At 44.7% G+C, this 24,711-nt stretch overlaps 1 long non-coding RNA gene across 1 annotated transcript; it reads left to right on the plus strand.

The window, feature by feature from the left end:
• The first annotated feature begins 1,928 nt into the window (after positions 1–1,928).
• On the plus strand, positions 1,929–24,503 carry LOC132344371 (uncharacterized). Its single transcript, XR_009493634.1, has 2 exons — positions 1,929–11,767; positions 19,719–24,503. It is a non-coding gene; the product is annotated as an uncharacterized lncRNA (long non-coding RNA).
• The last annotated feature ends 208 nt before the right edge of the window (positions 24,504–24,711 follow it).

Raw genomic sequence — 24,711 nt, forward strand, 5'->3', positions numbered from 1 at the left:
TTAATGGTGACGGGATTCCTTTCCTGGTTGTCTTCGGCCAGTTGTTCTGACTCAGGGTCCTTCCTGGGGGTGCCTGCATCGCTCAGCCAAGGTGGATGCCAGTGTAGCCACTTAGACACATGTGACGTCATTTGTCTCTGTAATGTTACATCCAGGGGCTTTCCCATCCATCGTTCAGCTGGCTATGCCCCAAACCATGGGGCTTCCCTCATAGCTCAGTTAGTAAAGAATCGGCCTACAATGCAGGAGACCCTGGTTTGATTCCTGAGTCAGGAAGATCCCCTGGAGAAGGGATGGGCTACCCACTCCAGTATTCTTGGGCTTCCCTGGTGGCTCAGCTGGTAAAGAATCTGCTTGCAATGCAGGGGACCTGGGTTCAATCCCTGGGTTGGGAAGACCCCCTGGAGAAGGGAAAGGCTACCCACTCCAGTATTTGGCCTGGAGAATTCCACAGACTGTATAGTCCATGGAGTCGCAAAGAGTCAGACTGAGCGACTTTCATTTCACTCACCCCAACTCTGGGAGGTGAGTAGCACCTATGGCCTGACGTCTCCTCTCTCCTTTTCATCTTTCATGAATCCTTCCAGTTGGTGGTACTTTCTTAGTTCTGCATTCTGTACTAGGACCTGCTGTGGTAAGATGACTCCTGTGAGTGGTTATTATCGTGCCTGGCCAGGGAGGGCCGTTTCAGTCAATGGCTCCCCTGACGGAAATGAGATGATTTCTTTTTAATGGCTGAGTAATATTCCACTGTATATTTATACATCTCCTTTCTATGTATAGGTGATGTCATACGATATTTGTCTTTGTCTAGCTGACCTACTTCACTCAGTATGATCATCTCTAGGTCCAGCCACATCACTACCAATGGCATTATCTTGTTCTTTCTTATGGCTGTGTAATATTCCATTATATATATATGTACCACATCTTCTTTATCTATTCCCCTGTTGATGGACGTTTAGGTTACTTGCATGTCCTGCCTGTTGTAAATAATTCTGCTGTACACTGGGGAAAGGAAAAGTGAAAGCCTCTCAGTCACGTCTGACTCTTTGTGACCTCATGGACTATACAGTCCATGGAATTCTCCAGGCCAGAACACTGGACTGGGTAGCCTTTCCCTTCTCCAGGGAATCTTCCCAACCCAGGAATCGAACCCAGGTCTCCTTCATTGCAGGCGGATTCTTTAGCAGCTGAGTCACCAGGCAAGCCCAAGAAGACTGGAGTGGGTAGCCTATCCCTTTTCCAGCAGATCTTCCCGATCCAGGAATCGAACCAGGGTCTCCTCGGGCGGAAACTTTACCAACTGAGCTATGAGGGAAGCCCTGTACATTGGGGTGCCTGTATCTTTTTTTGAGCCGTATTTTTCTCCGGCTGTGTGCCCAGGAGTGGGGTCGTTGGATCATACGGTAGCTCTGCATTCTGGTTTTTTAAGGAACTTCTGTGCTGTTCTCTATAGTGGCTGCACCAGTTTGCATTCCCACCAGCATGTAAGAGAGTTCCCTTCTCTCCACACTCTCTTCAGCATTTCTTGTTTATAGATTTCTTGATGATGGTCATTCCAGCCAGTGTGAGGTGATGATGATTTGCAGGTTGGGTTTGTACTTCTCTCATAATTAGTGATGTTGAAGCATCTTTTCGAGTGTGTATTGGCCACCTGTATGTCTTGTTTGGAAAAATGCCTACTCAAGTCTTTTGCCTGTTTTCTGATTTTTTTTTTTTGTACTGTTTCTACTGTAATATGAGAATATTTACATTCTAATGTGAAGCCTTCCAAAAGTTTTAATTGATCCGACTAAAACTGTTACAGGTAGATTCCTGAAGATGCCCCAAGTTGCCTTTTGAGGGCAGTGTTCCCAGACTCTCCTTCTGGACGCGCTGTCTTTCATTGCTTGACGCCTTACAGCGAGTAGTTACAGGTGTGATGGGAATGTGGGCTGGCTACAGTGAGTGGTTTCAGTGAGTGGTTGCCCTGGAAACTTGGCAACTTGTGAGACATGCAGAAGCTCAGGGTTCATCCCCAATGTTGTGAATGGAGTCTGCCTTTGAACTACATTCTCAAGGGATTCATGGCGCTCAGTCACGTCCAAACTCTTAGTGGCCCCATGGACTGTAGCCTGTCGGGCTCCTCTTGTCCATGGCATTTTTCCAGGCAGGAATACTGGAGTGGGTTGCCAGTTGCTCCTCCAGGGGAATCTTCCTTCCGCAGGGATTGAACTCGCCTCTCTTGCATCTCCTGACCTGGTAAGTGGATTCTTCACCACTGAGCCACATGGGAACAGATTCGCTGGGTATTGAGAAATGCGGCGTCATTGGTGCGTTCTACGGTGATGGGCGAAAGAAATGGTTCTGTGAGGGTAAAAGTGGCAGGTTATACAGACCGCATTACTGTATTTTAGACAGATTTTTTTCCAAGATATTAAAGAGACAAAGGGAGGACAGTCGAATTGGAAGCCAGATGTGTACTGATGGGTATTATTTTGGGGTTGGGTTCAGTAGGCAATTGGGAAAGAAGGGCCTGGCGTCTTAGAAAACATGAGGAAGATGCAATTGATGGTGGAAAGGAAGAGAAAGACAGGAGGGCCTGTTTAAGGAGCAAGTTTCTGGTGAAGGTTGGAGCAGGCTGCGTCAAAGGCTGCTGCAGGACTGAGGAGGAGCTCCTTATTTTATTTTATTTTATTGATGTGGACCATTTTTTAAAAGCCTTTATTGAATTTGTTACCATGGTGCATCTGTTTTATGCTTTGTTTTTTGGCTGTGAGTCATACTGGACCTTAGGTTCCCAACCAGGAATTGAACCTGCAATTCCAGCATTGGAAGGGGAAGGATTAACCCCCAGACCACTAGGGCAGCCGTGAGAAGGAGCTGCTTTACAGAGACGAGCTCTCAATGAAGGCAGGCATGGGGTCAAAAAAAGCAGAATTGTCGAGTAGAGAAGAAAAAGAGAACAGGCTGTTGGGTTCTGTTTCAGAATAACAGACAAAGCATCTATGACTTAAACAGCTATGTAAAAAAATGTTGAGTCTGCCAGGCTAACTGTTGTTGTTCAGTCACTCAGTCGTGTCCGACTCTTTGTGGCCCTGTGGACTGCAGCACGCCAGGCTTCCCTGTCCCTCACTATCTCCTGGAGTTTGCTCAAACTCATGTCCATTGATTTGGTGATGCCATCCAACCCTCTCATCCTCTGGTGCTCCATTCTGCTCCTGTCTTCAATCTTTCCCAGCATCAGGGTCTTTTCCAGTGAGTACACTCTTTGAAACTCAAAGTATTGGAGCTTCAGAATCAGCGCTTCCAGTGAATATTCAGGGTTGATTTCCTTTCACATGGACTGGTTTGATCTTGCAGTCCCAGGGACTCTCGAGAGTCTTCAGCATCAATTCTTCAGCGCTCAGCCTTCTTGAATGATTAGTAATGACACTATTTCTCTGTCTACTGCCAATGAAAGAATCACGTAACACTTCTCTGTGAAACATCTTATGTGTTATATATTTAATATTATTTTTGATTGTTTCTTTGGCTGTGTTGAGTCTTAGTTATGTTGCACAGGATCTTTGATCTTCATTGCAGCATGCAGGATCTTTTCAGTTTCTGCATGTGGGATCTACTTATCTGACCAGGGATCCAGGTGGGGCCCCCTGCATTGGGATCTCCAAGTCTTGGCCACTGGAGCAGCATAGAAGTCTTTTTAAAATATATATATATTTACACATGTACACCCATGGCTGATTCATGTCAATGTATGGCAAAAACCACTACAATATTGTAAAGTAATTAGCCTCCAATTAAAATAAATAAAGTAATTAAAAAGAAGTTTTTACAACTTGTATTGGTTTCCACCACGTGCATCCAAGTCCCTTCAGTCATGTCCCAGCTTTCTTTTTGCAGACTGGGTAAGATCCGCCCTTCCTTAATCATTATATTTACCTCTTGTCTTTGTTCGTGAGCAAAGAGCTTACCTGCGTGCTAAGTCACTAAGTCACGTCTGAGTCTTTGCGACTCCATGGACTGCAGCCCACCAGGCTCCTCTATCCATGGGATTCTCCAGGCAAGAACACTGGAGTGGGTTGTCATTCCCTTCTCCAGGGCATCTTCTTGACCCGAGAATCGAACCTGTATCTCTTGTGTCTCCTGCACTGTCAGGCAGGTTCTTTACCACTTATGCCACCTAGGGAGGTTTTTTTCTTTATTATTATTTTTAACTGGAGGATAATCACTTTCCAATAATATTGTGTTGGTTCCTGGCATACATCAACATGAATCGGCCATAGGTATACATATGCCCCCTCCATCTAGAACATTGGGGCATCTCAGATCATCTTGCCAACCCTTAGGCTTTCTCACTCATTCTTCCCAGTCAGAGAGCAGCTACCACCGGAGTCTGTTGGTTGATGACCCCCAAGCTCTATCTCCAGTCGAGACATCCCACTGTCTGACTCCTAGGCCCATGGATGGAACCACCTACTGAATGCCTCCACATGCTGGGCTCTGAGGCACCTTCAAACTCATCTGTATTCCCACCATCACTTTGAAACCCTCAGTTATGTATTTTTGGGGGGCAGTATGTTATCTTTTTAATTAATTTATTTTAATTGGAGGCTAATTACAGTATTGTAGTGGTTTTTGCCATACTTGACATGAATCCGCCACAGGTGTACATGTGTCCCCCATCCTGAACCCCCCTCCCATCTCCCTCCCCATCCCATTCCTCTGGGTCATCCCAGTGCAACCGGCCCTGAACACCCTGTCTCATGCATCAAACCTGTGCTGGCAATCTGTTTCACATATGATAATATACATGTTTCAATGCTATTCTCTCAAATCATCCCACCCTCCCCTTCTCCCACAGAGTCCAAAAGTCTGTTCTTTACATCTGTGTCTCTTTTGCTCTCTTGCGTATAGGGTCATCATAACCATCTTTGCAAACTCCATATATATGGGTTAGTATACTGTATTGGTGTTTTTCTTTCTGACTTACTTCACTCTGTATAATAGGCTCCAGTTTCATCCACCTCATTAGAACTGATTCAAATGCATTCTTTTTAATAGCTGAGTAATATTCCATCATGTATATGTACCACAGCTCAGTTAAGTTTTTCTCTTTCAAGTGGCTCCTGCCTCCCATCCAGATGTAGGGTTAAGCATGAAAGAAAGAAAGTGAAAGTCACTCAATCCTGTCCAACTGTTTGTGACCGCAAGGACTATAGAGTCCATGGGATTCTCTGGCCAGAATCCTGGAGTTGGTAGCCTTTCCCTTCTCCAGGAGATCTTCCCAACCCAGGGACTGAGCCCAGGTCTCTCCCATTGCAGGCGGATTCTTTACCAGCTGAGCTACCAGGGAAGCCCAAGAATCCTGGAGTGGGTAGCCTATCCCTTCTCCAGGGGATCTTCCTGACCCAGGAATTGAACCTGGGTCTCCTGCATTGCAGACATATTCGTTACCAAATGAGCAATAAGGGAAGCGTATATAGGTTTTAATTTTACTTATTGTGCTTCATCTTTTTATTTTTTTCACATTATTCTTTCAGTTGCTGAATTATACCACCTACTTTCCTTTTGACGGTGAATATCTCCATTAAGTGTTTGGTGCTCAAGTTCCTTGGTTATGTACAACTCTTTGTGATGCTATGGACGATAGCTCACCAGGCTCTGCTCTCTGTGGGATTCTCCAGGCAATACTGGAGTGGGTTGCCACGCCATTCTCCAATCTCCATCAAGACTTAATTCTATTAATAACCAACAAATACTTTCACGGAGTGACCTTGTTAGCTCCTATTACCTAATTTCAATATTTTTAGATCCCATATTCTCAGTTACTGATGACATCCTCTGTATTTTCCGGATCGTATTTGCCATATTCCAGAGAACACCGTATCCTTTACCACCATGCGTTTCTAGAGTTTAATTTTAATCCTGTCCATTTCTACTAGCTAAAGATAATGTGGGATATTGATGCATCTGTCCTTTTTCATTTTGATAGATTCCCTAATATAAAAACCAGTTATGTACATGAAAAATACCACTGTTTCTACTTTGATACCTATTTCACTTGTATAGCATTCTTCTAAGTGGCCATATCAGAGAAGGCAATGGCACCCCCCTCCAGTACTCTTGCCTGGAAAACCCCATGGACGGAGGAGGAGCCTGGTAGGCTGCAGTCCATGGGGTCGCTAAGAGCCGGACACAACTGAGCGACTTCACTTTCGCTTTTCACTTTCACGCATTGGAGAAGGAAATGGCACCCCACTCCAGTGTTCTTGCCTGGAAAATCCCAGGGACGGAGGAGCCTGGTAGGCTGCAGTCCATGGGGTCGCTAAGAGTCGGAAACGACTAAGTGACTTCACTTTCACTTTTCACTTTCATGCATTGGAGAAGGAAATGGCAACCCACTCCAGTGTTCTTGCTTGGAGAATCCCAGGGACGGGGGAGCCTGGTGGGCTGCCGTCTATGGTGTCACACAGAGTCGAACACAACTGAACCGACTTAGCAGCAGTAGCAAGTAGCCATATTTCATTGATATAATCAATAAAGCAAAAGCTTATTAATTAAACTAATTCAATTTCTATAGGCATTTCAGCATTGATTACACACCTCATGAATTTTCTCTGTTTAATTCAAATCAGTCTGACATATCTGATTCTCTTAAATGCTTTTTTAAGCACTGTATGGAGCACAATACACACATAATATTAAACTTATTGAAAATTGGATTGGTTCACTTAGGCTAATCAGGTCAAAAGTGCTAATAAATTTAATAGTGTTTCTCTACTGTCTGACATATTCTTTTTCCCTTTTGTGTGCTGTGCTTAGTCTCTCAGTCGTGTCCGACTCTTTTCGACCCCATGGACTGTAGCCCACCAGGCTCCTCTGTCCATGAGATTCTCCAGGCAAGAATACTGGAGTGGGTTGCCATGCCCTCCTCCAGGGGATCTTCCCGACCCAGGAATCAAACCCAGGTCTCCCGCATTGCAGGCAGATTCTTTACCAACTGAGCTACCAGAGAGGCTTTTCCCTCTTTCTCATTTTTAAAATAATATTTATGTTCATTTATGTATTTGGCTGTGCCAGGGGTTAATTGGAACATGTGAACTCTTGGTTGCAACATGTAGGGCCTATATCCCTGACCAGGGATCAAACCTGGACCCCTTGCATTGGGAGCACCGAGTGTCAGCCACCGGACCACCTGGGAAATCCCCTCTCTTCCTCCTTTTTAAGGCTGTCTTTGGTTTCATCCATTTTACCTACTGTATATATGTCCAGTGTTCCAGTGGTCCTACACACCATAAAGATGAGGCATATTCTCTAGCTGCCCACAGCTGAAGGATTTGGTTCACCAACCAGTATTTATTCCTGATCTAGCTCGTGAAGATTGTCTGCACCTTCCCAGATGATTTTTCCCAGGTTGATTACTCAACAAGAGAGGTCCTGCTTTTACAGTGCTCTGCCGTCCTTGACACAAGTGAAGTGTCCCAATCACTGCTTCCGACAGTTGGTCAGTTTTATTTCCTGGTAACCCTAGCTTTTCTCCCAAGCTGTCACTTGGCCTGGACACCTCAGCTTCTTCTCATAACACAGTTCATTATAAGCTTCCTTTAGTACCACGTGCATTCATCACACAGGCCAGAGTCGCCTTCTCTGCCATTGTTGATCCTAAGGGCGCCTTAGTCACGTCCAGTCCCGCGAGAGAGTCTAGGTCAGTGCAGCTCTTGGAAATTCCTACCGCTTTTGTCCATCTGCCATTTAGTCCTGGGTATTGAGTTCTCTCTGCCCTCTGATGCAGGTCCGTCTAGTCAACAAAGGGCCATTTGGTCAAAGCTATGGTTTTTCCAGTAGTCATGTATGGATGTGAGAGTTGGACCATAAGAAAAGCTCTGAGTGTCAAAGAATGGATGCTTTTGAACTGTGGTGTTGGAGAAGACTCTTGAGAGTCCCTTGGCCTGCAAGAGCTCCAACCAGTCCATCCTAAAGGAGATCAGTCCTGGGTGTTCATTGGAAAGACTAATGCTGAAGCTGAAGCTGAAACTCCAATACTTTGGCCACCTGATGCAAAGAGCTGACTAATTAGAAGAGACCCTGATGCTGGGAAAGACTGAAGGCGGGAGGAGAAGGGGGCAGCAGAGGATGAGCTGGTTGGATGGCCTCACCGACTCGATGGACATGAGTTTGAGTAAGCTCTGGGAGTTGGTGATGGACAGGGAGGCCTGGAGTGCTGCAGTCCATGGGGTCGCAAAGGGTCGGACACGACTGAGCAACTGAACTGAACTGATTGAGTTCTGTGACTGTTGACCATTATGATGATGCTATTGTTGTTCTCCGTGTTTGGTTCTGTCGACTAGTACATGCTTGTGATTATCCCTCACGCATACAAAACTGAACACATGTCCCACACCATTTTAACTCAAAGTACTGCCAGTTCTGTCCCCAGGAGTCTGTTCATATTTTTGGACGGTGGCTAGAAAAATAAAATTATGAAGTTGCGTTTTGATTGCCATCTGCCTAGCTCTAGAAATAGTAGCTGAATACCCTCACAGAAGACCACCAGCCGTGACTGGAGAATCAGATTGCTCCGTTGGAAATAAAAACAAGTGCTGTATGAGCCATAAATACAGATAGACAGATGGAAAATTTAGCATAGAGCAAAAATGCACCTCACCTACTACCTTCGCTCCCATTATCTTGTCCTTCCCGAACAGTCTACGAGTCTGTAGAAGGTTGTTTACGGCAGAACAGGCATGAAAAAACAGGAAGAGACAAACTTGTATTTATGGCTTGTGAAAATGTAGAAAACTGAATACAGAATGATACCAACCAGAGGTAATGGCAAGGTACTGAATTACTGCATGTAGATAATTCATGTGGTTGGATGGCATCACCAACTCAATGAACATGAGTTTCAGCAAACTCCAGGAGATAGTGAAGAGCAGGGAAGCCTGGTGTGCTGCAGTCCATGGGGTCACAAGGAGTTGGACATGACCGAGCGACTGAACAATTACCCTTAGTTTCGTACTGGTAATGCCTTTTGATTGTGATGGCATTTTCATAAATGTGGTATCTTCATACTCCTGATGAATCTGCTAATGTAAAGCTTGGTCCACATTTTGCACACTTCCTGTTTCCTTTTACCTTTTCTAACACCAGATAATCTGTGACAACGTTCACAACAATATTATATTTCTGAAACTTTGCAGAGAAAAAGTCGCGTATTTTTACACTCCCCTTTTGCATGCAAAATCACTTCCAAACTGTTATTATGTAGGCTGAAGTATTTCCCCATCAAGGTTATTTGGAAGATAAGAGGAGTTTCTGAGCCTCTCAACACATGACATGTGACTTTCAGGTGAGTTTAGTTCCTCACTTAGTGAGGGAGTTCCTTCACTCGAGCCAGAAGACTTACTGAGAATAAAACAAAACATACAGAAAACCTCTGAAACTATCGAGCCACACATTTTGCAGTGGGTAGCTGCCTTCTACAACATGGATTCTGAGTGTTTCAGAACCTTCACATCTCTGGCAGTAAAGCTTACTTGAAAATGTGTGTGGTATTTTCATTGCAAATGGTATAGACACATAGTAAAAAATGTGTATGTACATTTAAAAACACACAAAAAATTATTCAAGTCATCCCCCATATCCATATATTAAGAATAGTCATTACTATCTGTTTGGCATATGATTATTTCTTTGAGAGTAAAAATATAGATGCAAAAAGTACATCATTTTTTTTTAAGTCCAAAAAGAGATTTGGTTCATACTTTCTATGAGAATATTCCCCATTCCGTAGCAAGTCAAAGAAATAATTCTTTAAGTGTTTTTTTTAATTGAAGATAGTTAATTTACAATGTTGCATTAATTTGTCTTGTACAGGAAAATGATTCACTTATACATCTATATATTTTCCATATTATTTTCCACTATACTTTACCAAAGGATATTGATTATAGTTCTCTGTGTTATACAGTTCGACCTTCTTAGTTATCTGTTCTATAGATAATAGTTCACATATGCTAACTCCAAATTCCCAATTCATCCATCCCCTCCCCACTCCCCCCAGCAACCACCAGCCTGTTCCCCATGAGTCTGTTTCCATATCATTGATAAGTTCATTTGGGTCATATTGTAGATTCCACATATAAGTGATAATCATGTGACATCTTTCTCTTTCTGACTTACTGCATTTAGTCTGATAATCTCCGGGTCCATCCATGTGGATACAAAGGGCATGGTTTCATTCTTTTTCTTGGCTCAGTAGTATTCCGTTGTGATATACATACCGCATCTTCTTCATCCGTTCATTTGCTGGTGGACATTGAGGTTATTTCCGCGTCTTGGCTATTGGAAATAGCGCTGATGTGAACCTTGGGGGGCATGGATCTTTTTCACGTTATGGTTTTCTCTGGGTCTGTGCCCACGAGTGGGACTGCAAGATCATGAAGTAGTTCTGGTTTTAGTTTTTTTCCTGAGAAACTGTTATCCTGTTTTCCAAAGTGACTGCACCAACTTACATTCCACCAACACTGTAGGAGGGTTCCCTTTTCTCTACACTCTTTCCAGCATTTGTTATTTGTAGATTTTTTTTTTTTTTTTTTATGATAGCCATTCTGCCTGGTGTGAGGTACTACAACTGGTACCTTACTGTAGATTTGATGATTTGCATTTCTTTAATAAATAGCGGTATTGAGCACCTTTTCATATGCCTATTGGCCATCAGTTTGTCTCCTTTGAACAAATGTCTATTTCAGTCTTCTAATGGGTCCGTGGGTAAAGACTCTGCCTGCAGTGCGGAAGACCTGGGTTTGATCCCTGGGTCAGGAAGATCCCCTGGAAGAGAGCATGACAACATACTACAATATTCTTGCCTGGAGAATCCCCATGGACCGAGGAGCCTGGTGGGCTGCAGTCCATGGGGTCACAAAGAGTAAGACACGACCGAGTAAGCACACAGCACAACCATTTTTCAATTGGGTTGTTTTGTTGTTGTTGCTAAAGAAATAATTCTCTTGAATTAGTGCCTTTAACTTGCCCTTGTTGAAGAACATGCTCACTCATCGGGTCATTTCCTACTCATAGTCCCTTAGATTCTCTTTGCATCCATCTTTGAACACTGCAAGTATTTCCGTAGGAGAAATCACCTCAGGAAGGATTGCTGGCTCAAAGGGAATGCACAGTTGAAACTCTAAAGGGTTCTAGGCAAACTCCCCTGCAGAGAAGGCTGTACTAAGACACACTCTCTTAAGAGCTTCTGAGAACATTTTTCTCCCCACTTTTATCCACAATGGACAGTATCAATCTTTTCAAATTTTGGTGATCTAGAAGGCGAAAATAAATGAGAACCATACCTTGTCTTGATGGGAGAACATATTAATCTTCAAGTGAGTTTGTTTTATCATATTAAAGATGCACATTGTCCACATTCAGAAACTTATAAGCCAGGGCTTCCCCACCTCCGGGGTCTAACGCCTGATGATCTGAGATAGAGCTGATGTGAAAAACCTCTGCTCCAGGGTTTAAAAGGGGTGGGTATTGGGGGAAAGACTTGCACTGCCTCTTTGTTTTCCCTGCTTTCACATCTGAGAGAGTTTTCTCCAAGATGACCTCCAGGTAGGCATTTGGTGTGGCCCGGGTTCAGATTGTCCTTCCTTTTCTCTCTCTTAGAAACTCACCCTGCCTGCAAAGAGAGGCTGACTCCTAGCTCCTCCTCGGCTGCATCCAGGCACGTGAGGGCCACCCCCTTCTGCTTCACTTTGTTCTGTGAAAGACGTCACGAGGACTGGTGAGTTTTCACGTGTCCAGCTTCAGGACTGCTGAGTTTTCACGTGTCCAGCTTCAGAACTGCTGAGTTTTCACGTGTCCAGCTTCAGCAGCTGTGTTTGTAACGTCCCCTGCTGGCTCCACTTTTCCCAGAGGTGGACTCTAAAGTTTAAATGGGGTCGGGGTGCTCGGGGGCGGGGGTGGGAAGATTCTTCCAGGCTAAGTCATCTTCAGATGCACAAGACATCCTGCAATTCAGACTTTATGCGGATCTCCTGTCTGCGCTTTAGCATGTATCTCTTGTTCTCTTAATGACTGTCACCCCTGATCCTGAAAATGTTTGAGTCAGAAATTGTGCTTGTACATGATTAATCTCATTTGTAAGATTTCACAGTATTGAATTTCTTTGTACTCCAAAGGTAGCCAACTGGAGGAAAGTTTCTTACTGGGCTGGCCAAAAAGTTCATTTCTATTTTTCCCATACCATCTTATGGAAAAATGCCAAACAAAGTTCCTGTCCCACCCAATATATTGATTCAGATTGTGTAGATATGACCAAAAATTATAAGCATGATGTGATATTTGAATTAATATTGCAAATTTTAGATATATTGGTACTAATAAAGGGACTTCCCAGGTGGCGCTACTGGTAAAGAGCCTGCCTGCTGATGCAGGAGACATTAAGAGACCCAGGATCAATCCCTGGGTTGGGAAGATCCCCTGGAGAAGGACATGGCAACCCACTCCAGTACTCTTGCCTGGAGCATCCCATGGACAGAGGAGCCTGGCGGGCTACAGTCCATGCGGTCACAAAGAGTGGACACAGCTGAAGTGGCTAAGCACGCAAAAGCACTATTAATAAAATGGAGATCACAAAGAAAACTTTTTACACGACGAAGGGCATTTGCCAGTTTCCCAAAATTCACCTTAAAATATGAAGACAAACTTTTGATAAAGACGTTAAATTTCTGTGTAAACCAATGTTTCTCATGCAGCTAGCTTAGCTCACTGTTAAGTCTGCTATGCATTCTACGTAATTCTAAACCATTTCTATCATTCAGGGAAAGCCATGTATGTGTGTCATATTTGCACAAATAGTAGGCTCTGTCAATGTGTTTTTCACTATGAATGCGTGTGATACAAATAATCAGCCTAACAATTTAGTATTTGTTCAGGGTTCTTCTAAAATTTACTCACAGAAAGCTGTGGACAGAATTAGAAAGCAGTTCAGTTCAGTTCAGTTCATTTCAGTCGCTCAGTCGTGTCTGACTCTTTGTGACCCTATGAATCGCAGCATGCCAGGCCTCCCCGTCCATCACCAACTCCCAGAGTTCACCCAGACTCACGTCCATCGAGTCAGTGATGCCATCCAGCTATCTCATCCTCTGTCGTCCCCTTCTCCTCCTGCCCCCAATCCCTCCCAGCATCAGAGTCTTTTCCAATGAGTCAACTCTTCGCATGAGGTGGCCAAAGTATTGGAGTTTCAGCTTTAGCATCATTCCTTCCAAAGAAATCCCAGGGCTGATCTCCTTCAGAATGGACTGGTTGGATCTCCTTGCAGTCCAAGGGACTCTCAAGAGTCTTCTCCAACACCACAGTTCAAAAGCATCAATTCTTCAGCGCTCAGCCTTCTTCACAGTCCAACTCTCACATCCATACATGACCACAGGAAAAACCATAGTCTTGACTAGACGAACCTTTGTTGGCAAAGTAATGTCTCTGCTTTTGAATATGCTATCTAGGTTGGTCATAACTTTCCTTCCAAGGAGTAAGTGTCTTTTAATTTCATGGCTGCAGTCACCATCTGCAGAGCCATGTCCAAAAAGAGGATAAATCCAGCTTCTCTGCTAATTTAAATCTTACTTGAAGTGTAGGTAGGAGCTGAAGAGGTGTGTTCGTGCTAAGTCACTTAAGTCGGGTCCGACTCTTTGCAACCCCATGGACTGTAGCCCCACCAGTCTCCTCTGTCTGTGGGATTCTCCAGGCAAGGATACTAGAGTGGTTTGCCATGGTCTCCTTCAGGGGATCTTCCCCACCCTAGGATCGAACCTGCGTCTCTTATGTCTCCTGCATTAGCAGATGGGTTCCTTACCACGAGTGCCACCTGGGAAGAAATGCAACAAAGATGTTCATCAAACATGCCATTATTCATTTATTCTCTACACGTTGATTCCATGCCAGGGTTTATCATCCACTCACTGGACAATGAACATATATAGTGAATGGATTCGGTATACAGTCAGTGTGTCATGAATGGATGATAAACATGGAAACATGCGGAATACTTTTGGGATGCACAGGGGAAGACGTCTGGGATGATTCCAAATTTTCCATTAAAATAAAAGAAGCCAGCTCACTGCCTTCAGGGCACGTTAATGACGTCAGCATAGAAGCAAGGTGAATTCTCTCACGGATGACCATTTTTCCATCTCTTGCTCTTGATATCCGCTTCAGGACTGTCCTCCCCTGTAGCTGCAGGTTGATGCTTAGAAGTTTCATCCTTTATTTTAAATGAGGGGCATCCTTTTCCTTTCTTTCCCCTTGAGCCAGCTGTTCCTGGTCTGAGCTTAAGACTTGCAGTTGTTACTCTTTGTCTGCTGGCTCCCACTACTGTAAAATCTGTGAAGGTTTAAAATAGACCAACAAACAAGTGCATTTCTTTTTCTTCTTCTTCTTCTTCTTCTAAGAATGAAGTATATCTTTATTTTCCCCACTGGAGTATAATTGGTTGACAATGCTGTGTTGGTTTCTGCCATACAACAGCATCCATCAGCTCTAAGTAGACAGAGATCCCCTCCCTCTTGAACTTCCCTCTCCTCCCCCATCCTACCCCTCTGGGTCATCACAGAGCCCCGAGCTGAGCTCCCTGTGCTATTGGGCAGCTGCCCACTAGCTGTCCACTTTACACCTGGTGTTGTGTATATCAGTGCTATTCTCTCAATCCATGCCACCCTCTCGTTCCGCACTGTGTCCACATTCTCTACGTCTGCATCATCAGTACCACATTTCTCGATTCCGTATATATGTATGAATATACAAGTTTTTCTCTTTCGGACTTCAGTTCAGTCGCTCAGTCGTGTCTGACTTTTTGTGACCCCATGGACCCCAGCACGCCAGGCTTCCCTGTCTGTCACCAACTCCCGGAGTTTACCCAAACTCATGTCCATCAAGTTGGTGATGCCATCCAACCATCTCATCCTCTGTTGTCCCCTTCTCCTCCCACCCTCAATCTTTCCCAGCATCAGGGTCTCTTCCAATGAGTCAGTTCTTTGCATCATGTGCCCAAAGGATTGGAGTTTCAGCTTTACCGTCAGTCCTTCCAGTGAACACTCAGGACTGATCTCCTTTAGGATGGACTGGTTGGATTTCCTTGCAGTCCAAGGGACTCTCAAGAGTCCTCTCCAACACCACCGTTCAAAAGCATCCATTCTTCGGCACTCAGCTTTGTTTATAGTCCAACTCTCACATCCATACATGACTACTGGAAAAACCATAGCCTTGACTAGACAGACCTTTGTTGGCAAAGTAATGTCTCTGCTTTTTAATATGCTGTCTAGGTTGGTCATAAGTATTCTTCCAAGGAGTAAGGGTCTTTTAATTTCATGGCTACATTCACCATCTGCAGTGATTTTGGCCCCCCCACCAAAATAAAGTCTGCCACTGTTTCCACTGTTTCCCCACCTTTCTGACTTACTTCCCTGCATAGCTAGGCTCTCGGTTCTTCCCCTTCCATTTAGCTGGCATTTTTTAAATTAGTATTTCTATTTATTCATTGGCTGTGCAGTGTCTCAGTTGCAGCAAGTGAGATCTTTGATCTCCATTGTGACTCGTGGGATCTAGATCCCTGACAGGGACTGACCCTGGGCAGCCCCCTGCATTGGGAGGATGGAGTCTTAGCTGCTGGAGCACCAGGGACGTCCCAGTGCAAAGCTTTCTCCTCCTCAGCCTGAAATTCCAGTTTGTCTGAGAGCCTTACTTCTGCCCATGCTAACTAAGAGCTGACACACACACGCTCGGTTCCCGTCTTTGCATCTGATCATTTTCCCTCCTGATGGAGGAAGACAGCTGTGAGACCGCGATTTGCTTCCTCTGAGCCTCTGACTCCTTTCTCCAGGTCTGCTCTATTATAAAAGCTCTTCTCTATGGAGGCTTCTCTTTTCTCCCTGATACCCCTCTTGGGAATTTTTTGAGCAGCCGGTTTGCTTGGCTCTTAATGAGGTTAATGCCTAATGAACCCTGGTAAGAGTGACACAGAACTGTGATGACAGTTTCATACATCGAGGAATCTGTATGTGCTAGAAGGGTTTTCAAAATAAAAAAGAAGAGTTTCAACATAAGGATGGTTCAGTCCATGCGTCATATTCACTGTGTCCTAGGGTGTGTCCTGAGCTGGCCTGTCTGGCCTGAGGTCTGTCTGGCCTGAGTCCCTGGGCATAAAGTGACATCACTGGTTCCTGAACACGGCAGAGGGAGGCACCACTGTTATACTGGGTTGGCCACAAAGTTTGGGTTTTTCTGTAAGATGTTATGGAAACACTTGGAATGAACTTTTTTGCCAACGCAATATTTCAGGATGATAAATCTGAAATCACAGAGCGGGAGTGAGGAAAACCTTAAGGAAATAATTGTATTAGTTCAGTTCGGTTCAGTTGCTCATTCGTGTCCAACTCTTTGCAACCCCAAGGACTGCAGCACGCCAGACCTCCCTGTCCATCACCAACTCTGGGAGCTTGCTCAAGCTCACGTCCATCGAGTCGGTGATGCCATCCAACCATCTCATCCTCTGTCGTCCCCTTCTCCTCCCGCGCTCAATCTTTCCCAGCATCAGGGTCTTTTCCAGTGAGTCAGGTCTTCGCATCAGGTGTCCAAAGGGTTGGAGTTTCAGCTTCAGCATCAGTCCTTCCAATGAACACCCAGGACTGATCTCCTTTAGGATGGACTGGTTGGATCTCCTTGCAGGCCAAGGGGCTCTCAGGAGTCTTCTCCAACACACAGTTCAAAAGCATCAATTCTAAAGCAAACAATTGTACAGATGACTATAGTTCTGTGACAGGATTTGAAGGTCTGAATTAAAGTAATGGAGGAGAACACATATACACTTAATGCCCTTTTAAGGTCTTCTTAAGAGTATCACAGAGTGGTAGTGGCCCTCTGAATCTATCAGCAGAGGAATCGACAAAGATGATGGTGAGGGGATGAAAATGGAATATTACTCAGTCATAAAAAAGGAAATTAAGGCATTTGCAGCAACATGGATTGACCCAGAGATGATAATACTAAGTGAGGTAGGTCAGCCCTCCCTCCCACAAAACCAAATGGTGTGTGATGTAACTTACATGTGGAATTTTAAAAAACGGTGCAAGTGAGCTTTCTTACAAAACAAATTCAGAGCTAGGAAACAAACTTTTGATTACCAAAGAGGAAAGAGGGAGGGAGGGATAAATTAGAGGATTTGGGGATTAACAAATACACACTACACCTGAAGCTAACACAGCATTGTCAGTCAAGCACGTGTGTGTCTGGATGCGCTCAGTCATGTCCGGCTCTCTGTGGCCCCATGGACTGTAGCCCACCAGGCTCCTCTGTCCATGGGATTCTCCAGCCAAGAATACTGGAGTGGGTTGCCGTTTCCTCCTCCAGGGGATCTTCCGGAACCATGGATAGAACCCACGTCTCCTGCATTGGCAGGCAGATTCTTTTTCACAGAGCTACATTGGAAGAGCCAAATCAGGTGTACTCCAATATAAAAAAGAATTTTTTAAGTGCAAAGAAAAGAACCTATGGAATTGCCAGACCAGTCATTCTGGGGAGAAGCCAAACCTCAGGTGAGTCATGGAGTTTTCAAGCTGCCTTGGTTCAGTGACGATGGGCTTAACCACACATTTGGGATCAGGTTTGAGGGTGGAGGGCAGGGCTCCCCGAGGTCTAGAGTCTCATAAGAGACTCTCTATCTCTATGGTGGAGTCTAAGGTAAAGAAGGCTTCCCAAGTGGCTCAGTGGTAAAGAACCCACCTGCAACGCAGGAGACCCCAGTTCTATTCCTGGGATGGGAAGACCCCCTGGAGAAGGGATAGGGTATCCACTCCAGTACTCCTGGGCTTCCCTTGTGACTTAGTTGGTAAAGAATCTGCCTGCAATGCAGGAGACCTGGGTTCCATCCCTGGGTTGAGAAGATCCCCTGGAGAAGGGAATGGCTACCCACTCCAGTATTCTGGCCTGCAGAATCCCATGGACTGTGTAGTCCGTGGGGTCGCAAAAGAGTCAGACACGACTGAGTGACTTTCACTTTCACAGTATCTGATATGTTTCTTGCATATAATGGCTAGTTGGGTTTTCAGCCCAATTAGAGAATAGGGTTGGCAAAAGTGAAAGGATTTCTATTATTTTTAAAATTCTCCCATCCATAAAATTCCATTTAATACAAAGTTGAATAATCTGCTTAGATTTAAGCTTATTGTTAACGAAATCACATCATCTTTGATCCACTCAAATTGTGATCAGATTTATTTTTATCTCTCTCCATTTATTCAAGGAGTATTTATCAAAGCTGATAAGCTCTGAGTAGGATTAGCAACTTGAAGAAGATCCCTGTTCTCAGGAGAAGGTAGGAAGGTTTCAGATGATAAAAGGAGAGAAAAGGAAAACAATTCTCCCTAAGAGCAGAAAGAAACAATGTCCATCAATAAAGGAATGGATAAAGAAGATATGGTACATGTATCAAGTGGAGTGTTACTCCCCCTGGAGGAGGAAATGGCAACCCATTCCAGTATTCTTGCCTGGAGAATCCCACAGAGGAGCCCGGTGAGCTACAGTCCACGGGGTCACAGAGGGTCGGACACAACTGAGCGACTGATGCATAAAAAATGAATGCTATGGTGCCAGCTGCATTCACACAGATGTACCTGAAGGTGATCAAACCCACTATATACTCCAAAATACTCCAAAATAAAATTAAAATTCAGGTAATCAGTCGTAAGCCCTTGGGTGTTCATCGTGGCCCTTTCCGCTGGGATCCACATCCCAGCAACACGACTTTCCCCAGCCTCTGGTTTCCCAGATAACCAGGCGGAGCATTGGGAAATGCTGCCTCTTGTGGCCACTTCCTGTAACAACAAGTTGAAACCAGGCCTGGACACTTCGTGTTCAAAAGGCCCACAGTGCCGTAAAAGACACCTGCCCTCAAGGAATGTCCTGGGGAAGAGCACCGAGAAAGAATCCCAAGTAGGGCCCATTTTCAAGCATGCCAGGTGGTGCCCGCAGTGAAGAATCTGCTTGCCAGTACAGGAGTCACAGCTTTGATCCTTGGGTTGGGAAGATCCCCTGGAGGAGGAAATGGCAACCCACTCCAGGATTCTTGCCTGGAGAATTCCAAGGACAGAGGAGTCTGGAGAACTACAGTCCATGGGGTAGCAAGGAGTCGGACACGTGCATGCATGCAAACTTAATTTGCGGTATATATCAAGAGACATACGGCTTCCTTGAGCTATTGCCAAACAAATTCTGGATGTGCTACTCCCTGCAAAATAGAGTTGAGTGTACTGACTCTCCAGGATATAGACTGCTGTTGACTTGTTTTCAGTTTTATTCAACGGCCAATAAAATTGGGACATTTACCTGGCACCCCAGAAAGTGTTTCTACCACCCACAAGGCTCCCTCACCTCCTCCCTTCTGCCCGAGCTCCGTCCGCCAGCACCACCTGCTCCCAGCTCCATGTCTGCATCGTCTTTGTCCTCCTAAGCTGCCTTCCCTTTTGATTTTCTTTCTTTTTTTTTTTTTTGTTACTGGAGGAGAGTCTGCAAGTAGTGCTGTGTCTCAAAAAAGCACCTCATTACAGTGCTGGGTATGCATAACAGTTCTACAAGTTTCCCTCTGTCCTTTTTATATCTTTAATTACACTTTAATTCATGAATCCATTATGTATCGTAATCAAACATCATCTTGCCTTGTGTGTCTACTCCTGTTTCTTATCTAGACTTCTAAGACGACTGGTGTATTTTTACCTGTTGTAACTGCATCCTCTCTGGTTTTCCTGGAAGAAGAGAGAGATCTCAGGGCCTTGGAGCCGGCCAGCAGAGTGAGTTGCCCAGTTAACCACAGTCATTCTCTGACAAGAGAGAAGATGGACAGACACACCTAGATTCTGATCCTCTCTTAGCTGGTAAGACACTGATGTCCCGAAACAAAGTCTATTGGTCTTATGAGTATTAAGAGGTATTTTGAAGTTGTTATGAGGACGACAGACACGAGAAAGGATAAGAGCCCAACAGACCTGCTGTCCAGTCGCTCAGTTGTGTCCGACTCTCTGCGACCCCATGGACTGCAGCACACCAGGCTTCCCTGTCCATCACCAACTCCCGGAGTTTATTCAAATTCATGTCCATAGAGTCGGTGATGCCATCTCATCTCTGTCACCCACCTTCTCCTCCTGCCCTCAGTCTTTCCCAGCATCATATATGTATGTGTGAGTGTTTGTGCACAGTAATTCAGGAATCCTTATGTACCACAGTAAAACATCTTGCCTTGTATGTCTATGAAAATGAAAGTGAAGTCGCTCAGTCATGTCCAACTCTCTGCAACCCCATGCTACACAGCTCACCAGGCTTCTCTGTCCATGGGATGCTCCAGGCAAGAACACTGGAGTGGGTTGCCATTTCCTTCTCCAGGGGATCTTCTCGACCCAGGGACTGAACTGTTTGAGCCACCAGGGAATCTCTTGCATGTCTATATGCATTTCAAATCTAGATTTCTAAAATGACTGCTATTTTTACCTGTTTAACTCCATCCTCTCTAGAATTATATATAAATGTATATATACACACACAGACACATACATGGATGGACACCCTACTTGATACAAGTATAAGGAACATTTCAAAGAGAAAAGGGAACATCATCTTTTTCCTACGTGGAAACTTTCTTACCAAAGTTAGAGACGAGAAAAGTACGTTTTCCTCCTAAAAGAAAAAAATTCTTGACTTTCTCAAGTGGAGATTCCATGTTATCGTTTATTTCCTCCTGTGATATCTTAGGTGTGGGTTGTAGTTAAGTCACTCAGTCGTGTCCAACTCTTTGCGACTCCATGGACTGCAGCCCGCCAGGCTCCTCTGTCCATGGGATTCTCCAGGCAAGGATACTGGAGTGGGTTGCCATGCCTTCCTCCAAGGGATCTTCCTGACCCAGGGATGGAACCCGGGTCTCCTGCTTTGCAGGCCTATTCTTTACTGTCTGAAGCACCAGGAAAAGCCCCATTATTCCAACACCAGCTGCTAAAACAGAGGCAAAGCCGGCACTTATATTTACTCAACACTGTTTTGAAGCTGAGCATCCACCGCTACCAATAATGTCTTTTCCTATAACACGCCAGAATGAATCAGTGGAGTTGTTGTGGTCATTTGTCAAACTCTCAGATCTAAATAATGATATTACATAATATGGTCCAGACAGCGTGCTAACAGGAAATAAACGTGGAGCTTTATAATGTTTTAAAATTGTACGAATAGTTTTGACAGGGACTAATTTTTTGAAAGCGAGAAGACTAGAGATACAGAGAGAGAAGGGGCTGCCTTACCAAGCCCCACATAAAATAATGAAATCATGGATTAAATGAAAAAATTCAATGATGCCTAAAGGAAGTCATTATCTAGGAGTCTTCCTGCCAACTTGAGACGTGCGCTTCATTTGATTAGTGCTGCAAACTACAAGAAAATAACACGGCACAAAAATGAAACTGTTACCCTTGCATTTCAGTCCAACCATGACACGGGTGTGAGCAGGCAGTGACAACAGGGAGAACAGAGAACAGTTCCCATGAAGCTCTAGAACCTCCAGCTTGAAAAACTGGAATCACACTACATTTTACAAAATGCACCAGGCTTCCCAGGAGGCAGCAGTTGTAAAGATCCCGCCTGCCAATGTGGGAGATGTAAGAGACAGGGCTTCCATCCCTGGGTAGGGAAGATCCCCTGGAGGAGAACGTGGCAACCCACTCCACTGTTCTTGCCTGGAGAATCCCATGGACAGAGGAGCCTGGCGGGTTGCAGTCCATAGGGTCATGGAGAGTTGGACACGACTGAGCGACTAAATAACCCACAAGGATCAGAGTCCGGCTTCGGTGAGGACCAGAGTCAGGCTTTATTGAGTCCACAGGCTGTAGTGTAGACCAGGGCCGTCTTTACTGGGGAACATAGCAGGTTTTATTCAGGACCTGTCAGGCGTCAGAAAAGATCAGAGTTAAACAGTACTGAAGACGAGGTCAGACGAGGGGATAAGAGTTCGGATGTATGATGGACCAATATCTGGCTATACGAGATAGCCAGATATTGAATGGCTATTCGAGATAGCCAGATATATGACCAACCTAGATAGCATATTGAAAAGCAGAGACATTACTTTGCCAACAAAGGTCCATCTAGTCAAGGCTATGGTTTTTCCAGTGGTCATGTATGGATGTGAGAGTTGGACTGTGAAGAAAGCTGAGCACCGAAGAATGGATGCTTTTGAACTGTGGTGTTGGAGAAGACTCTTGAGAGTCCCTTGGACTGCAAGGAGATCCAACCAGTACATCCTAAAGGAGATCAGTCCTGAATATTCATTTGAAGGACTGATGCTGAAGCTGAAGCTCCAGTACTTTGGCCACCTGATGTGAAAAGCCAACTCATTGGAAAAGATCCTGATGCTGGGAAAGGTTGAAGGCAGGAGGAGAAGGGGACAACAGAGGATGGGCTGGTTGGATGGCATCACCGACTTGATGGACATGAGTTTGAGTAAACTATGGGAGTTGGCAATGGGCAGGGAGGCCTGGCGTGCTGCAGTCCATGAGGTTGCAAAGAGTCAGACACGACTGAGCAACTGAACTGAACTGAGGCTTTAGTGAGGACTGGAGTAAGTTTTATGAAGACCAGTTGAGGCTGTAATGAGTACCACAGGCTGTATTGCGAAAGTACTGGAGTATAGACTAACAGTCGGGCTTTCGTGAGAATAAGAGCAATGCTTTATCGAGGACCAGACTGAGGGTTTCGTGAGGACCAGAGTAGACTTTGTGGGGACCAGATTCAGGATTTATTACGGATGAGAGTTGACCTTTAGTTGCACCAGAGTCAGGCTACAGAGAAGTCCAGAGTCAGGTATTCGCAACGACCAGATGGAAGCTGTTAGTGAGGACCAGAGCCGGTCTTCAGTGACGAATCGAGTCAGGACTTAGTGAGGGCCACAGTCAGGCATGAGTGTGGACCACAGTCAGAGGGGAATTCTGCGCGGAGAGAAGTTTTAGTGAGGAGGAGAATCAGGCTTGAGTCACGGCACAAAGAGGGTACCATGTGGACCAGAGTCAGGCCTTGCTGAGGACCGGTGTCAGGCCTGACTGAGGACGCAGGAGGCTTGGTGAGGACCAGAGTCAGGCCTTACTGAGGAACAGAGTCAGGCTTTACCCAATCCAGTACTCAATACAGCCTCATCTGGACACTACTAAAACTCGAATGTGGTCCTCAGTAAGGTCTGGCTGTGGTACTCAGTAAGGACTGATTCTCTCCTCAGTAAGGCCTGACCCTGGTCCTCAGTAAGACCTGACCCTGGTCCTCAGTAAGGACTGACTCTCATCCTCGGTAAGGCCTGACCCTGGTCCTCGGTAAGGCCTGACCCTGGTCCTCAGTAAGACCTGACCCTGGTCCTCAGTAAGGACGGACTCTCATCCTCGGTAAGGCCTGACCCTGGTCCTCGGTAAGGACTGACTCTGGTCCTCGGTAAGGCCTGACCCTGGTCCTCGTAAGCCCTGACCCCGGTCCTCTAAGGCCTGACTCTGGTCCTCGGTAAGGCCTGACCCTGGTCCTCGGTAAGGCCTGACCCTGGTCCTCAGTAAGGCCTGACTCTCATCCTCAGTAAGGCCTGACCCTGGTCCTCTAAGGCCTGACTCTGGTCCTCAGTAAGGACTGACTCTCATCCTCAGTAAGGCCTGACTCTGGTCCTCAGTAAAGACTGACGCTGGTCCTCAATGCACATGGAGCATTCTTCAGTACAGATCACATATTTGGCCACAAATGAAGCCTTGGTAAATTTTAAAAATATTGATACCATTTGAAGCACATTTTGTGTCCACAGTGCTTTAAGATTAGATAGCTATTACAGGGGAAAAAACTATAAAAACAGAGACACACGGAGGCTGAATAATAATAATACTAACAATAATGCTTGAATAACCAAGGGGCCACAAGGAAATTAGAGAGGAAGAGTAAAAATACCTGGAAGCGAATGACAAAACACAAACACTGAAAACCTATGAGATTCATCAAGGCAGTACCAAGAGGGAAGTTTATATTTTTTTATCTTTGTTAAAATCTTTTTTAAAATTCATAGAGTGAGTGTTCCAAGTCTTTACCCAATTCATCTGCACAAACAGAAGTTTAAAGAAAGTCTCTTAGATGGAAGTAAGCTTGATTTGCTGAAACATTTGATACTGAAATATGTCAAGGACAAAATTTGAAAGCACTCATCAATTAAGGTAAAATGTCAATGGAGGTATCACAGTCATGCATATGTATGAGGTGAATGACAATGCATCCGAATATATTTGAAATGTACTTACAAAGTGTATTTTGAAATGCAAAGATCCTGTTTGCCTTCCTCAGTCTTTGACAGAATGAGTCCACAGAAATAAATGAAAATGTAGAGAATATGTACACAGTGATCAATAATCTTTGTTAATAGATAAAAATTAACTTGTCAGCCTTTGAAGCAGAAAATATAGTTTCTATTTTTACAAGTATATGTGCGTAGATTCATCAAAAGGTGATAAAGAATGTTATAGTCATTTTTTTCAACTCATTTTTTGAAAAGAAATAATTCTGAAAATATTCTTTGATCTGAACACACACACACTTTGATGACAATATAGTAATGACAAGTCTACCATCATCACACTGAGCAGGAGCAAACCAAATCCCCCCCAAAACAGGAATTGAAATACCCTTAGA

Source organism: Bos taurus, chromosome X (genome assembly GCF_002263795.3).
Source record: "Bos taurus isolate L1 Dominette 01449 registration number 42190680 breed Hereford chromosome X, ARS-UCD2.0, whole genome shotgun sequence".
NCBI classification, from domain to species: Eukaryota; Metazoa; Chordata; class Mammalia; order Artiodactyla; family Bovidae; genus Bos; species Bos taurus.